The 18,630-nt window shown below is 36.5% G+C and overlaps 1 protein-coding gene across 6 annotated transcripts in view; it reads right to left on the reverse strand.

The window, feature by feature from the left end:
- Positions 1-18,630, reverse strand: part of LOC148068357 (plakophilin-4-like) — an 85,864-nt gene that overhangs the window by 49,094 nt on the left and 18,140 nt on the right. The window contains exon 1 of one of the 6 annotated variants that reach the window (XM_087804398.1): positions 17,047-17,382. The exons of the other annotated variants lie outside the window; for them this stretch is intronic. The gene's annotated coding sequence lies outside the window, so the exon portion shown is untranslated. Of the gene's footprint in view, positions 1-17,046; positions 17,383-18,630 lie in introns of those variants that run through there. 6 annotated transcript variants of the gene reach the window in all.

An 18,630-nucleotide genomic window follows, 5' to 3' on the forward strand; every position in this document is an offset into this window, starting at 1 on the left:
TTTCAAAACAAATCTTCTCTATAAAAGTCGTACGAATCGACGCCGTGATCGTCAACCGCCACCAATTTTTATCCAAGGCGTCTCTCTTCAGTCGACCCTCACGAGACGCACACAACAACAACTGCTCTATAAACACAAAAATATCAATCTTATGAACAAATGCGCTCACATTGGCGACACAAGAGATCACTCACCATCGCCCACAAGTGCAGATAGCAGCTCCCACTCGCGATCCTTATGTGTCCCATGTAACTACCATCACCAGCGTCACACACACACTCGCTGCTTCTTCTGTGACCCATCTGAGGAAGTTCAGGCACTCAACTGATCCTGGAGCAGCCTACTTTTCACACCTCCAATGTTCTCCGACTACACTCAAATTGCCCTCTGCAGTGTAGACAAGCGACCCCCTTCCCCCCTGTAATGCTCCTGCCGTTACCCTGGTTTTGGGGTCTCTTTACCAAGAAGAGAGCCGAGAAGAACGTCGACAATTCCTATTAATGTGAGAAGATAACAGAAAAAATACATTTTTAACGGTTAAAATAAACAAGTGGAAAATCATTGGGGATGATTTAAGGCATCATGCTGTGAAAAAACACATTTCAATGACGCATTTCCTCCAATATTTAACAACCAGAGCTCACGGGGCTTATAAAAAAATGTAGCATCGGAAGATATTTGCAGCATCTTAACCCTGCAAACAAAAGAATTGTCTTGAAATAAATAGAATTTAACATAAGTAGGTCCAGGTGACGGTCACTGCAGGGCGACTTTACAATGCAAATAAAGTCCATTTCCATTTGTATAAGAGCCTCGGCAACATTCTCTCCTATTTCTTCTTTTCATTATCTTTGAAATAAGGGGCGGATAAAACAAATACAGTAATAATTACTACCTTTTTATTTAGTGCCGACCCAAGCGCATTTGTTGATGTGATTTTGGGAGAATCCGTGCACGAAATGCTGACACGTGAGAACCTCTCACCGGGTTGTAAATCTCTGTAAATGGGACTGTGTCGCGATAATAACTCTGCAATTTGAACATAAGCGTTCTGAGGTGGACTGACGGGTTTTCATGCTCTCATGACGAGATGATGATGACGTCACCCTCGCCTCTTTAAGATTGTATACAATGCTAATAAAGGAGGATAAGATAGTGGTTTATCAATCTCTTATTTCCCTGAACCATTAGTTAAACACAGTGGGGATAAATCAAAGTATTATCCAGTCAATCTATAGTTGGATTTTTTTCACAAAACCATTTTTCTGTAAAGAAATTGGATGTGTCTCGGTCTGAATGTTTATTATGTGTCTAGATTGAATGGTTATGTTTCACCAATAATTGACTTGCGTCAACAAGTTAACAAAAATAAGCAAATGACACAAATTAAATATGAATTAAGTCCCTTATTGAAGTTACCAGCCGAGGCCGGGGCAAAGAAAAAAATGATTTGCTTTTTTTTTTTTGTCAGAAATGTGATTTATTATGAAAAAATATCTGATTTGGTCATGTTTACTCCAAAGATTACGCTTGTAATCCAGGGAGAATTAGTAACTATGAAGTCAGAACTGGTGCATAAGTCCCACATACCCGTAACATCAGATGTGAACTCGTACTATTAAGTTGCATTGACGTTACCATATATTCATACTCGCATGTGTAATTAAAGACTTGTTGTCGTAAAAAAAAAACAAAAAAAAAAACACTGACTGTATTTTCTAAGTGTACAAGTACAAGTTACTAAACATTACCTCTTCAATCACTGCTAAAATAGGTCAGATTCAAGAGGTCGTGTTTAGTAACTTGTACTTGTACTCGTACGCTTAGAAAATACAGTCAATGCTTTTTTAATTTGTTTTTTTTACAACTACAAGTCTTCAATTACGCATGCGTGCCTTCTGGATTACGAGTATGAATATGTAGTTACGTCAATGCAACTTAATAGTACGAGTACACATCTCATGTTACGAGTATGTGGGACTTATGCACCCGTTCTGACTTCATAAAGCAAAACCGCTGATTAACGGTATGTTAGGATGTATTTCTTTATACCTTTTTACTTAAAATTCCTTTTTTTTTTCGTGCCCGTTTTTTGTATTTATCCTCAGGTCAGTCAGTGAAAAATTATTCCTACATTAAAGGGGTCCATGGTGCAAAAAAAAAAACGTAGGGGACCACTGCTTTATCAGACACTTTTATCTCATAGCAACTGCCAATGGTATAGCTTAAACTACCGATGGACTTGACTAATAAACCACACTAGTAACGTCATTGAAACATAATTTCAGGCTAGTTAGATGGAACTGGATGAGCAGTAGTGGATCTAGAAATACAATGTCTCTTCGAGCATAGAAGCTTCAAGTAGCTTTAACCAGGAGTGGGATTAGCTAACAGCTAGCATTTGTTTGTGTTGCTGTGACCGAAGACAAGTTGTTGTGCTTCTGCAAACGTCACTATTCTCAGCCTTTGTTTTAATCTTATAATCCAATTGTTTATTTGGCCGTGTGTCATCTTGGATTTGTTTTCTTATCTTCAGCGGTGCACATCTCGTGACACACTAGTGGATTTTAAACCACCTTGCTTTGTCTGTCCACCGATAATTCCTGTACTTTAGACAGTTACTCGGTCATATTTAATGATTCCCCATTAATGCTTATCGCAATAAAAATAGTACTGATGCCCGTGTTAATGATTCCGTATCATTGAGTTTGAAACCAGAGTAGATGCGAAAAAAAATGGTAATTTAATGGGCAATCTCATTACATATCTTGAACATTAGGTACATTTAAAGTGCATAAATTACAGGTACTAAAAATGCGATAAACCACATCAAAATTTGTTGCCTCTAAAGGTGAAAACCCATATTTTCCGCCAAAGAACAGGTTGTTACAAAGACTTTTTCAGCAAAGGCACATTTTGTACCTATTTTCTGTCAAAAACCTGACATTTTAACCTTTTTATTTTAAGAGCTAAAAGTGCTGTTTGTTTATTTGTGTATAAAAAAAGGTGTCTCTCTTGCTCCTTTGGAAACACTGTCGCCCCCTGCAGTAGCGGAGGACTTACTGCACAAACAAGTACAAATTAAAAGTATAATTTTGATGATGTTTGACTGGTCATGAAAAAGTATGTGGCTATTGATTCATCTTTGTCGTTGGTATTCAATAAAGAATGAATAAAAAGAGTAATGTGTGATGAAAACCTTTCAATAATGTCAAAGAATTAATTTATTTTAAAACTACAAACTCTCACTTTAGATGTCGGGGAAGGAAGAATCGATATATTCTATTTTTTAGTGATATTTTCCCTTAATGGAGAATCCAATTTGTACCGATACACAACCGTCGCTCCACATTAGTATACAGAGCGAACCCCTGCTTTCCATCAGTCTGAGACCGAAAAGACGTCATTAAGCGAAGAGACTAGTGTTCTTTGGCCTCAGACCTCCGACTGATCGCGGACGTAATGGCCATTAAAATAAAAGATCTATGCTTATTTAAGAGACTCCGGTCGGGCTTTGCTCTTCTGCAGACGGATCGGAAGAACTAGAAGGCTCGGACAAAAGGCTAGTAAGCCGTCCTGAACCAACAAGGCCCCTGCTGCCTTTATTTGACATTACAAAAATCCCGCTGAGCCAGATCTGCCTGTAGTCATGAAGCTGAATCAGATCCTGTTCCTCTTCTGTCCTCGGCATTGGCCCGAAAAAACAGATGACATACCGCCTCAGACCGACATCCTAGCGTAGTATATATGCTTGCTGACAACACGGGACTATGTGGCCTTCTTTGTGGAGCCGACTCAGCACTATTTTTGCAGAGATAAGAATGACTTATTTTCTGAAGAAAAAGTATTAATCATCTCCTTTATTGCATCAAAAGCTTCAGCAAATATAGCAGTGGTTCTACAACCGAGACGATATTATGTTGGAAGACTAGATTAGAATCAGAAAGGGCAGTGGAGTGAAAAATATTATCTTTTCATGAAAACCTTTTGCTAGAAGGTTGACAGATTTGTGTGATATGAAGTCTTATCTTTAAAATGATGAAATCTTCTGCAAAGTAAAAGAAAAAACAACGAAAATATAAGGTTACACTGTTCCCGGTCCTGAGAATATACAAGATATAGTGAATGTTTGATCGATTTGTATGAAACGTACTTCTTTAAACAGCTCTGAGAAATGTTGGTAAAAATATAACGTTTTTAATATGAATGTGTTATAGAGACTGTTGAGATCAAGGCAGGAACTTAAATAAAAGTTGATGATTATGGCAGAATGCACAAAGAAAGGGTTAAAAAAACATGTTCAATTTAGAGTCACTATGGCCACCAGGTTTATCAAGTCCAAGTCAAAGCTGGCTAGTACTGTAAAAAGAACGAATATTAAAATTAAAATAAGTGACTCACACATTAATATTGGTACATAAAAACGAAACAATACAGTTAAATGAAAATAAATCATTAATTATGTTATTGATGAGTCTTTATTTCTGTTGCTAAAGACTGATTTAGCTTCAAATAAATCGTTGTGAAAAAGGAAAATAGGTTAAATACAGTATATGTGTATCTTTTAACAAAATACACAATTGGTTTCAATACATCAATAGAAAAATAGTCATATTGTTTCCCTCCTGTCTGTATTTCCCAGATCAAGTATTTGGGAAAAGGCAAACTTGTATTGGAAAAAAAACGTTAAAAGCAAGAGTTTAAAACATGTCAAATCAAAGTCAGTAGAATCAGAGGAATCGTACTCACTCCCAGACAAACTGGGGTCACACGACCACTCTCAGAAAGAGTGGGCGTGGTCGTGGCGTCAGACTTCCAAATGAATGAGTCCACAAGCGATGCAGAGTAAGCTTGACTTGATTTGTCAGAAGGAAGGAGCAACACTAGGCTGCACAAGATTCCATGCGGAGAAGTTAATGATTTAATAGTCAAGGACAAAAACAGCTACAAAGCTGTAGCGACAAAGTGTGTCTAAAACATGGGGAAAAACTGTATTTCTCAATGAGGCTCTTTTGAGAATAACTATTTTATTTTTGCAGATGCAAAATATAAATGGTTTACACAGGCTTTTCATTGAGTTTCTGAGACTTGTCTTGACCTTTTAAGTACCGTATTTTCCGGACTATAAGTCGCTCCGGAGTACAAGTCGCACCAGCCATAAAATGCATAATAAAGAAGGAAAAAACATATATAAATCGCACTGGAGTATAAGTCGCATTTCTGGGGGAAATTTATTTGATAAAATCCAACACCAAGAACAGACATGTCATCTTGAAAGGCAATTTAAAATAAAAATAGAATAGAGGCAACAACAGGCCGAATAATTGTACGGTATGTTACATTACGTGGTATGTTAACATAACATATTAAGAGTTATTCAGATAACTATAGCATAGATAACATGCTAAGAAGTTTACCAAACCCTCCATGTAACTCCAAATAACTTAAATTCAATGAAATCTTCATCCTCGGTGTCACTTTTTAACAACTCCGCTAACTCCAGAGGTAGAAGATGTGGCGCTTCCTCTTCTACGTCGAAATTATCAACACAGGCCTAGAGCGCCCTCTTGCGGTTTAGTGTGAAAATGAAACGATATACCGGTAATAATGTGTTAATAATTTCACACATAAGTCGCTCCAGAGTATAAGTCGCACCCCCGGCTAAACTATGAAAAAAACTGCGACTTATAGTCCGGAAAATACGGTATATATTTTATTGAGTATTGTTTTGATTGTTTAAGCGCTTTGTGACCCTGATCTGGAAAAGCGCTCTAAAAATATAAATGACTTACTTACTCACGTACTTACAAGTGTCAATCAAGGATGCTTACATCATCATCTCATAACATAGTTGTTTATTAATTCCGTGAAAAAGAAGAATTAGGCAAGAACTCATTCTAAATTCAATAACTACTGCTTTATTGACTGTTTAACCTGAGGTCCACACAAATGACTGTAGTTAGCAACCTCTGATTTGGGTAAATATTTAACATTCAAAACAAAGTGTGAAGCAAGGCTTTGTTCTTAAAAAAAGGAATGCATTTACAACATACTGTGGTCACGTCAATGTCAAAGCTGTCCAAATGTTTTGCAACCAACGCGTGCAGTTTTATCAACAGACCAACAACCAAAGGTCAAAACACCTTGTTGTTTTTGTCGCAAAACTGTTGTACATCTGCACTCTCGGTCCGACGCATTCCAACGTGAGCCTGGATCCACTGCACCGCGGGGAGGGCGGGAGGCAGCAGAGGTTATAGGATTTCTGCAGCAGACACACACACACACACACACATACACACACACACAAAACACGCCTGAGGTGTGAGCGAAAGAGAAAAGACTTCTGTAACTGTCCGTTTGACCAGAACCAGAGAAACACTGAAGTAAAAGACCTTCTTAATTCCATCCGTCAGCTTCCGGGTCGAGCGTTAAAATGGTTTCCCTCATAGAGATGTGGCAGCTCCGCGCCGGAGTGTTATTCCGAGGAAAGAAAAATCTACTTGAAAAAGTAGCGAAAGACCTTCGGGGTGAACTTTGTTTTGAAAAGAAGCCATTGAAGAAAATCAATCGCGGAGTCTGTTAGGATTCTTAGAAGCAATGTATCAAAGCTGAACCTGAGAACGTTAGTCAGTTGAAAAGTATTAATTCAAGGCATCAGCTTAAAATTTAAAACAACAACAACCACAGCGGTTGATAAATTACAAATAAACTCTTAAATGTAAATAGTGATGCTGGAGCGTGAGGAAATAAAAAATGAGATGATAATATATTTGCAGTTCATCTCGGTAACAGTTTTCATGATTTCCATCTCAAAGTACATTTTAAAGTTATACATTGTTCACTAAACTTAATTCCCATACCGGGGGTCGGAGCCTACCAAGGCTACTGTATATTGACGCAAAAAGGGAAACACTGGAGAGTTGGCCCGTCCATAACAGGGCACAATGTGGTACACATAAGGTACATCAACCTAAGTATATGTGGTACACAAGTGGTTTACGTGGGATAAGTTGGTATACATGGTAAACGTACTGTATACATACTGTATACACACAGTATATGTGGTATACATCTGGAATACACATTATTAGGATGGTATACGCAGAATTCTGAGATTTCGTTATAGTACCGTCCTACCATCGTTGATAGGCTTGTAATGATTCTTCAATGTTGTCCACAAAAATCAATAATAAAATAGGCAACAATTGTTGTCGTAAAACTTCATTTCAATCTCTACTATTGAGCTGAAGAGACGTCTTTTTTATTTTAGTGTTCTTTCAAATTTGGGAAAAAAAATCATATTTGGTAACTTCTGCACTATTTTGGATTATAGAACCTTGTCACAGTTTTTGCCTTTTTTCTAATGGAAAATCTCTCTTACTTGAAGTACGTTTACAATAACCTCTTTGTTTTTGTTTTAATAAAGAGTTTATACTTCTGAGGTACTATCCTTACTTCGGTTCTTACTCTTCACAATAAATGAAATTTAGCTTTGGGAATTCAAAACCTGTTCAGATACATTTATAATCTATAATTTCATTTTTTACACTTAAATCTATCAATTTATACTGTTATATCAAGCTTAAGAGGGAAAGACTGAGCCAGCAATATCTCAAAAAAAGAACCAAAATCAGCTCTAAAATGTACCTGAATTTAAATTTGAGCCGCCCTGCTAGCATTAGCATTAACCACTACTACCTTCGATCGAGCTAAAAGCGAAAGGCGAAAAGATTCTGTACTATATGTGCTTTAGCAGTTTTATTGATTGACAAAAATACATGTATCCATCTTGTCCGGCTCAAAAGTTTCTCCAATAAACATTTAACAACAACATTCATTGCAGCATTTTAGACAACACAACTGTGTGATAAATAAAACGTATACAGAATTCATACATCACTTTTATTATGTGTCCGGGCTACATGCACAGGTGTCTGCAGTGTATTATGCATTCACGGCCTCGTTGGTTATTCTGGCAGTGATAAAGTTTCACCCCAGAAGGCTCTGAATTATTTTATATAAATACATAAATGTTTGTGTGGATGTGAGCGTCTCTGCTTCTGCTTCAACTGAGCAGTTTTGAGTGACGGCAGCAAACGTCAATCATTTTTTTCTTTGGTTGATTTTTACCGTTTGCGTTATTAGACCATTAGGGAAAATGCAAACTTAGAAAAAAGAAAGTGAAAAAAAAAAACTCTCATTAAAATGGTTGGTTTCGTTTATGCTTCTCCTCGGAAATTGTCGGATAAAAATAACTTTCTGTGGGTGTTTTACTGAGACAAACTGAAGCTAATAGACATGAACTGTCTTTGAAAATCTTCGCCATCATGTATGGGTCAGTGTATATACTGTAATAAATCACCTGGTGGACAAACACCAATTAAATGTAGCAACTTCAGACAGAAGCGGGAAACACGCCCACCAAAAAACAACACAGATTTCTACGGTATTCAAATATTTACAGCCTGGTTAGAAAATAAATAATAATGTATATATCACCACACACTGTATAGGGGTCTTTTTTCTTCTATCTAGATTTCCCTTTTGATAAAAGGGGCTTGGTTGACTCAACAAAAGGACCGGGTTTCATCGACCAATCACAATTCAGACCAGCATAACTCCGCCTCCTGACTGGGGTCTACTTGATCGGATTTCGGAAGAATGCATTTCAAAGATGGCCGCGGCCGAGGATTGGATTTAAAAGTGTGGTTCAGTAATACACATGTAACATCACACAACCATATTTTTTTTACAGTCCAAAGACTAGACAAATGATTTTAGGTCACGAAACCAGACCTGGGTATCGAACTCTGGTTCTTTTGTGGGACTGACCCAAATGCTCCGGAAGTACTAACTATCGAAATATCACTTGTCTTTTGGTTCCGAATTTTCGGTACCCACAAGTGATTGAAACTTCATAATGCATTGATTTCTTTGAAGAAAGACAGACAAGTGACGAAAGCAATGAACATCGTTCTTTCTCTTTATTTCTCTTTGTTCTTTTATTTTTATGAATAATTGCTGTATTGTTGTGTCTAATTGGAAAAAGCAAATTTCACGAAGGAGACCCCCTGTGGGATCAATAAAGGTCTAACTAACCTAACCTAACATCCGATTGATTGGTCACTTGTTAGAAAGTGTTTTTTTCCAATCAAAATCATTCGTTATTCATTTTCTTGTAAGAAAAGTGGGGCTGAAAACTTGCCAAAGTGAAACAATTTTACTCCGGTTTTGTACTTTGTGTTATTGGATTTTCTTTTTGTTAGAATTTATCTCATGATTATTTGAAATTGGTATCGAACAAAGTTTCATTCAGGAACCGATATCGAATATTTTGGATCAATAGTGTCAGTCAGTGTTTTTAGTGTTTAGGTATACAATGTGATTAATGAGCTAATTTTCGTTAAGGTTTTCATTTGCGGTTTTAGTTCTGCAAGAAAAAAATAAATAGTTTAACATAAAAAAAAGTGGCAGTCGAATGACAAGAAATGATCTATAAACATTGTGTGTTTGAAACAAAACTCCAAAACTCTTCTTTACTACATTTCACGATCAAAGCGAGAGATTTGTTAACATAAAACGTTCATGTCGCTCATCCGTCGATTGAACGCTGCTCCAACATGAGTTTAAAAGAAAATTAAAATGTCATTCCTTGCGGTATCCTTGCGGTCGCACCAAGGACTTCTAAAGTAACCGAGATAAATAGAAAACGAACCAAACACAATCAGCTTCTCGGCGCGTCACGTATCGACCCATCGGCACTTGGCGTCCTCGACACATGCCTTCTTTTCGGCATCAAAGTTGCAAAAAAAAAAATGTCACTTCGCCGACTAGTAAGACTAAAAATTAGTTCACTTGAAGTGCCGTTAATGAAGACGGCGCCGGCGTTGCAGAGGTTGGTGACAGTGACGGTAATGAGTACTAACAGGTCAGTCGGGAGAGGTTTTCCCTCCGCAGTGATCAAAACGACAGCTCGCCCGTTTGACACGGTGACACATCGGGAGCGGATTATCGCTTCATCTCCCTTCTTCGTTTCCACTTCCCCTCTAACATCGACAGCCATCTGCCACGTTTAAGGAGACGTTCCCAGGTGACGGACGATCCGAGGGCGGAAGCGCTTTATTAAGCACCCGTTTTACTCTTTTGTGTTTTTTTTTTTTTACCGCCCAAGCTAGCCTTTCCCTCGGCGCCTTCTATTGTGTACACGAGTCCTCTCCTTCACCTGTACTCCCTCCCTGCATATCGGTCATACTCTTTTCCACTCCCCTGCCCGCCCTGGGGTAATCGCCGGTAGCCAGTCGTCCATTTTTATGGCCATATCAAGGCCAAAATGCTTATGAATATTCTTTTCTCCTTGCCGGTGTCGAGCGACAGAAGCAGCAGTCGCCGATAAGACCTGGAGGGAGTGGGGGGGGGGGGGGCAGAAAATCGCTAGTCAATTGTAATTAGAGTCCCTTTTCCATCAATGGAGGTGGAACAGACATTATCTCCTGCACAAAGAAATCAACTTCTCCACTGCGCTATGGCCCAGAGATACACTGTGGTATCCCTGGCTTAACGCTCTGCAGTGACCTTTAATATTAACTCCTTAAGCCATTTTTTGCAAAGAAGATTGTACCTTCATTAAATACCTGCATCTAAAAGCGGCTAATATTTCTGCTTGCTTTTCAAGTCAATGCAACAGCAAGGTCAGAGAGAGGTGGTACAAGATGATTCTGGCAACGCTCGGAACATACAAGGTACATTTATTCCAGAGAGACCATTTCCGTCCATGTCAATGGTACCTCGGGAAATGTTCCGCCGCCACACATAATAACAGCTGAGGGCGAACTTGGAGCCGAGGAATACAAACAAGCTTTTTTTTTTCAACTTCACACTGCACTTTATCATGTACTTGAACTATAAACATCAGTTCAATCACGTACTGAGGGAAATAATTTACAACAAGGGAGAAAAAAGTATCACTCTTCAAACAAAAGATATGTTGTTTTTTAATAGAAAAAACCCAACATGAAGCATATTTGTAAGTCCATAAATATAATTATTAAATGGCTGGAACGGGAAGAAATAATTGGCAAATATAGCAGTGAAAGCTTCATCTGTCTCGGATTTAATTAATATTGACACTCAAAATCAAACCGTTCAGGATTGGATTTATTTTCTGTCATTTTTTTTTTTGGTCTTATTTTCTTTACAAATAAACAAACTAGACTAGTGATGGTGTAGTTAAAGATAATAGTAATAATTCAAATGTAAATCTCGGCGAACGAGATGTTACGAGAGTCCATTATGAACTAATAATGGTCTTCACTCCTCCTCCAGCCAGTTGTAATCACGCCCGCTTTGTTTATATAATGAGTCCCTTGGAGGTGGAGATTTCTGGGATTGATGAAGTGTGCTGACAAACCTTGATATGTGACCAATCACAGCAGAGTGGGTGTGGTTAAGGTAAACAAGATTTCATAAATCCACATATTAGTTGATCATTATTGTAAATATCTAAAACATCTTGTTCGACTACAGTTAAAAATTGGTTGATTACAGTTTATTTTTAGGTAGTTACAGTGACAATTTGATTGTAGTAGAAAAAATACAGATGGAAACACCAGGTAAAAGAAAAATGGAAGACTACCATTGAGGTGCATGGGTGTTGTAAATAAAGAGGTAAAAAAATAAATTAGACAATATATTCACAGATGGAGCTTCGAGTCAACCACAAAAGTTTGGTCCAAATCACACATCTTTAGGGATCCAAACAAATCTTAAATATACTTATATAATTATCCGAACCTTTACTTTTACTCTTCATCACTAACCACTTCCATAACCACTTTGACTTCTTTACAAATCCTCTTAACAAAGGCAACTTCTAAGAGGATAGAGGACTCAATCCAAGGACATCCTTTTGTACACACTTTAGAAAACAGTACATGTATTTCGACGTCGGCTCATCTCTAAATGAATGTTGCAGCAACATCGGAAGGTCTTAGAGGCAACTCGCTGAATTATCAAATGTACTTTTTCGACTCTAAATCCCATTACTCTTCCCTACAGACGGCCATTAAACATATCAAGTACAACATAAAAACACAAGATTTGCAGGAGAGGTTTGTCATTTAATTCAAGAGGACAGTACATTTTGTCCTTTATGCTGTTCACTCTAAAGTGTACAAGATATATAGTGCATCGTGAGAGCTGCTATGAACTGTGGCATTTAAGTAGTTTTACACTTTCTCCGAGCAGAGATGGTTGATAATGGCTTTTTTTTCCCCCGCCACGTGTGATGTAATTGCTCGACAAACAGCGACACAATCTAGAGAGTATTGAAAGAAACGGGTTAAAAAAAAACGTCTTTTACAGTTGATCAAGCACGACTGCTATGTCTCTTGATATTTTTAAATCTCTCTCCACGAGCATCCAGCCGTGTCCTCCTTCAAATATTCCTCCCAGGTTTACTTCCCCAGCCTCGTCTGTAAATCATTTAAAAAATGTCAACATGACAACCTCCACAACTGGAAAAAAAAAAAAGTTTTGACATCAAAAGCATTTTTTTTTTAAAAGGGGTTTTTATGTGGATATAAAAAGGGGTTACCTTAAGGAAAACCCAGTCGACCGTTGTCTTCATTTAACAGTCGTAAACTGCTGATGGCCGAGTAAGTAAAAGTCACTTGATTGAACGTGGCCATCAAAGGTGGCTGAAGAACGGTCGACGCTACGTTGAGCAAGGCCCTGCCTTACTTTACACCAAGTTAGAAATGTTACACAACTACACCCAAAACAAATACAACAGTTTGCTTAAAACAAATATATGCAAGATCCCATATTGTATTGACTTTTCCTGGCATTTTTTGCTACATCAGTATGCAATTCATTGATGGAATAAAACTATTTTATTTATTTTTGAGTTCGACACGCCCGCTTTGTTTATCCAACGAGTCCCTCGGTGGTGGAGACTTCCGGGATGGATGAAGTGAGTGGACGTTGTTATGGTTAACAAGATTCAATCGAAAACGATAACATTGTATTGACTTTTCCTGGCATTTTTTGCTACATCAGTTTGCAATTCATTGATGGAATAAAACTATTTTATTTATTTTTGAGTTTGACACCAAGTTTTTTTTTTTTTTTGAGACGTTCAGATTGTGTCGCACTGTTCATTGGGTCACAGTCATAACCACTTTTACCATTAATTCACTTTCTTTTTCTAGTAAAAAGATTTAATTCAAAGTAATGTATTGTGATATTTTGGGAGTATTTTATCACTTTATGACTGTAATTCCAAAAAAGATTAGTCTGAAAATAATCACAACCGTTACACGAGGGCGAGTAGAAAATGAGTCAAATTTGAATTGTGGGTAAACGATCACTTTAACAGGAAGTATGAGTCAGATTGTGATATTGTACTTTCATTTATTGAAGCTCAATCTATCCAAAATATCTCTTCGTCAAATACTCCAATGCGTTTCCTTTGAGATACATTTTACTGGTATTTTAAACACTGATATCCTTACAAGTACCTACATTAACATGAACATGAATCTACTTTAATTTACTTTAAACTACAGCATTAATTTCAAGCAAACAATGCACCTGGCCACAAAAAAAGACTTGGCAGGCTTGTGGGGTTAAAAAAATGTCCAGTCCCTAAACCATTTGAAATTAAATAGGATAATATTACTACTACCTATTGGTCTTAGCATAAAAAAATGGTCCTTTGACCATTTAACAGAGTAAAAACTTCCCATTTCACATGCACATTTATTATTTATATATATAGTATTTAATAAGAAGGAGCTCACTGTAGTGCTCTAAGCGATCTAGATCTATCGAAAAGCCGACAATTTACTCGACCAGGTAACAACCGTATTGTATTTGGTCGAGACTTTGGTGGGGTCAGGTTGTTTGAGGAGTAATACTTTAGTAATACTCTGCAAATAAGATCAGGGCATGACTCAGTGTTGGGCCAGGTCGGTCGTTTCACCAGTGCCTCACCCAAAGAGTCTGGAAGCTCTTTTTATTGATGCTGGTGTTGTAACTGTTGAATACTTTTACTAGTAAATTATCTTATCCAAAATATATATTCACTACATTCATATATTTTCCTAATGTTTCAATTTGATGATTCTTCAAATCGAAGCTTGAGTTCATTTTTTGACGTTTATACGAGTAATAAAGTATAAACATTTAACATTGTTAAATAAACAATACATTCTTATTAAACTGGTGTTATATGTGTAAAAAAAATAAAAACTGCTACACTGCAATACTAGTCAACAATTGTCTAAGAAGGCAAAGATATTCATAGGAACTTTATTTGGCTCAAAGGAAAGGAATGAAAAACTTTTTCAAGCTTCTGTCCTGGAGGGCTTGTTTGACCCAGAACAAGTTTCCGTGCTCGAGTGTCAAGTGTTCATTTATGTTTGTAAGACAGAAAGCCTCCTTCAGAAAGAGAATTATACAACTGCAGTATCATGTGTGTGGAGGAAAAACTTTTTTTCTTCATTTTATTGCTTGAAGACATTGAATGAGTCACCTCTTATATGTACTACCTACAAGTTTTGGTTTCTCTCTTTTCATAAATAGAGAATTGGATTGCTTGGTAATATATAGTGTGTATCTGTTGCATTTTACACAAATGTATCCCCTCACATATCGCAAATGAGTAAAGGACCAACGATATATTCAATACTGTGAGAATATATTTGTAGTATATTGCTCTGATATTGCAGAATTTGGAGACCACGGTACTAATACAGTACATTTCTTTTTTCAACTGTATCCTCTCGTACTCAGTCATCGTCAGGTTCTCGCAGAATTTTATAATTCATTTAACTGCGACTAGTGGCCAACGGTTCAATCGCAACACAAGAATGAACAAACGCCGGGAATACGAATGGTAATTGTAAACAAAATTATTGAATTTTACACCAGATTTATTGTAATATTAACCATAAAATATGATTAAGAAAAATGAATTATTATTATTTAGGGGGGAAAAACAAAAATATTATCAAAGAAAATTCACAAATGTTATTTACTTTGCAAAAAAATGGAACAGAAAAAAGTTAGATCAACCTTTATACAAAACTAAAATACTTTACTATACTTACATGTGAGAATATTTACACTCATACTAATGACAAAGTATTTTTTACTAATTGATTTAAAGGACAATCAGTGACACAGTGGGAAACGGGAAGTTATAAATAATACATTTCAGTTGTGATTTCAGCTTCTATCAAATGTATCCCCTCACATATTACAAAAGAGTAAAGGACCAACGATATATTCAATACCGTGAGAAAATATTTGTGGTATTGCTCTGATATTGCAGAATTTCCAGACCACGTGACTTATATATACACGTTTCTTTTTCAACTGTATCCTCTCGTACTCATTCATCATCAGGATCTTGCAGGATTTTATAATTCCTTTAACTGCTACTAGTGGCCGGCGGTTCAATAGCAACACAAAAATGAACAAATGCCAGGAATACGAATGTTAATTGTAAACAAAACAATCAAATTATTAAATTTAACACCCATAGAATATGATTTTAAAAATTATTATTTAGGGAAAAAAAACTAAAATATTATCAAAGAAAACTCACACCTCACATATGTTATTTACTTTGCAAAAACATTTAACGGAAAAAAAGTTAATTCAACACTAATACAAAACTAAACTACTTTATTATACTTGCATGTCGAAATATTTACACTCATACTACATATTGATTTAAAAGACCATCAGTGACACAGTGGGAAACAGGAAGTTATAAATAATACATTTAAATTGTGATTTCATCTTCTATCAAATGTATCCCCTCACATATTACAAATGAGTAAAGGGCCGAAAATATATTTGATACTCTGAGAAAATATATGTAGTATTGCTCTGATATTGCAGAATTTACCGACCACATGACTTATACACAAGTTTCTTTTTTTCAACTGTATCCTCTCGTACTCAGTCATCGTCAGGTTCTCGCAGGATTTTATAATTCCTTTAACTGAGATTAGTGGCCGGCGGTTCAATAGCAACACAAAAATGAACAAACGCCGGGAATACGAATGTTAATTGTAAACAAAACAATCAAATTATTTAATTTAACACCCATAGAATATGATTTTAAATATTATTATTTAGGGGAAAAAAACAAAAATATTATCAAAGAAACCTCACACCTCACATATGTTATTTACTTTGCAAAAAAATTTAACGGAAAAAAAAAGTTAATTCAACACTAATACAAAACTAAACTACTTAATAATACTTACATGTCAAAATATTTACACTCATACTAATGAGAAAATATTGATTTAAAAGACCATCAGTGACACAGTGGGAACAGTAAGTTATAAACAATACATTTAACTGTGATTTCAGCTTCTATCAAATGTATCCCCTCACATATTACAAAAGAGTAAAGGACCAACGATATATATTCAATACTGTGAGAATATATTTGTAGTATTGCTCTGATATTGCAGAATTTGGAGACCACGTGACTAATCCGTAAATTTCTTTTTTCGACTGTATCCTCTCATATTCAGTCATCGCCAGGTTCTCTCCGGATTTTATAATTCCTTTAACTGCGACTAGTTGCCGACGGTTCAATAGCAACACAAAAATGAACAAATTCCGGGAATACGAATGTTTATTGTAAACAAAACAATCAATTTCATGTAAAAATCATGTTACACCCATAGAATATGATTTTAAATATTATTATTTAGGGGAAAAAAACGGAAATATAAAAAAAATAACTCGATTTATATTGATTTAAAAGACCACCAGTGACACAGTGGGAAACAGGAAGTTATAAATAATACATTTCAGTTGTGATTTCAGCTTCTATCAACCGAGGCAGGAAAGACAAGTCGCAGCACATGAGAGAAATATGCGAGCAAATCTGCCCTCGCTTTAGTCATGTCTGTGCAGACGGAACCACGAGCAAAGTTGAGAAAGTGAAAGCAGGGACGGCTTTTCGAGATTAAAAAACAGGGACAAGAAAGTGAAAAAGAGTCGATAAAAAACACTCACCAAAGAATCCGACAGCCTGGATTTCTAACCCCGGCCAGCACAACAAGACCGCCTGCTCGGACATTGTGATCCGTCCAAGGTTGGACTCTCAACAATCGCAGGAAGACGCATTAAAGCAGAGCGTGGGAGAGGCTCGCACGCCTTGCCCTCTCTTCGACATCTTCCCCCTCTTTATTCACTCTCTTATTTACCTCTATAACGATCACTTTACAGCCCTTTTTTTTTTTAAACTGGAATTCCCTCCGAGGCGCGTCTCGAATCCGCTCGCTGTAATAAATGTATAAAAGCTCCGCCAGACGACTCGCTCTTCCTGCTCGCCTGCATGGAAATCTGCTCTGACCGGACGAGCTGCCGAGGAATCGTGCGAGGGAAGGAAGTGACATTGGCAGGATCTGCCTCCTTCCTCGCGAGCGAGTGTAAACAATACATGCTTCTCCCTCTGGAGCGTGAAGGGAACATAAGTGTGGCGTTTATTAACAAACAACAGAGAGGTCAGGTCAGCCAACGTTCATTCAGACTCAACAGAGACTCTCTAGGAAACGTCATGATGAGCTTCGAGTACTTCCATGATAGTGGCTCGTGAGTGGGAGAAAAAAGATAAAAGAACCGGTTAGAAGAAGTTCAGCGTGGCCATGTGACAAGATGTCTTCAGAAACGTAACTCTTGGTGTCAGATTTGGATGGTTTTTATTAACCACAGGGTGGAAAACACAACAGCACTAACGTATACCTTACAAAAATAAGTCATTTCTCTTATTTTTGAAGGTGTAACCGACATATTTTCTTTCTTATTCTAACCTAATTACAAAAAAAAGAAAAAATGTCTAAATCTGTGTAACTTCCCAAACTTTTCTTAATGTAGCCATTAGCTCAACGATTGATAGATTGGACTTTTTCGATCCCTTGGGAGAATTTATTTTGGAAATTGGGGTTCCAGTCACAACACAGTATCCGACAGAATTAAAAGGGAAAAAGTAGCAATAAAGTATGAACAAAGTACAAAGAACAAATTGATAATACATAGGAAACAATCAGCCGAAAATGTACTAGCAATAGTTTTTTACATTAGTAATATAAGTAAGTAAGAAAGTCATATTTATAGAGCGCTTTTCCAGACCAGGGTCACAAAGCGCTTAAACAATCAAAACAATATATAAAATATAATAAAATATATACTAAAAAAGGTCAAGATTACAGAGAGAACAAGTAAATCTTCAAATAAGCCGCAAAATACATGAAATGCACAAGTTTGCAAAGTGTGTTAATTAATTGATTAATTAAAAGGCATTTATAACTACTTTTAATGTTTTTTTAATTGTTATTTCTGGTTAACTTCTGACTATAATTAAAAATATTTCATGTGAAAAAGTTAGTTCTTTGCTTGATGCCCTTATTTTTTTTAGACTTTGACCTTTTACATAGTATTACTTTTACTTCAAAATAAGATCGGATAAAATTGTTAGACATAAATATTAATAGGTTTTGTCGATAATTTCATATTTTTTTCTTCTATCTAAATACATCTGAAGCCAACGAGTGATTCAAGACTTTTTAATACCATTTGAAAGTAAATTTGAGAACAACA

The sequence above is a fragment of the Callionymus lyra genome, chromosome 12 (assembly GCF_982586985.1).
Source record: "Callionymus lyra chromosome 12, fCalLyr1.hap1.1, whole genome shotgun sequence".
Taxonomy (NCBI): Eukaryota; Metazoa; Chordata; class Actinopteri; order Syngnathiformes; family Callionymidae; genus Callionymus; species Callionymus lyra.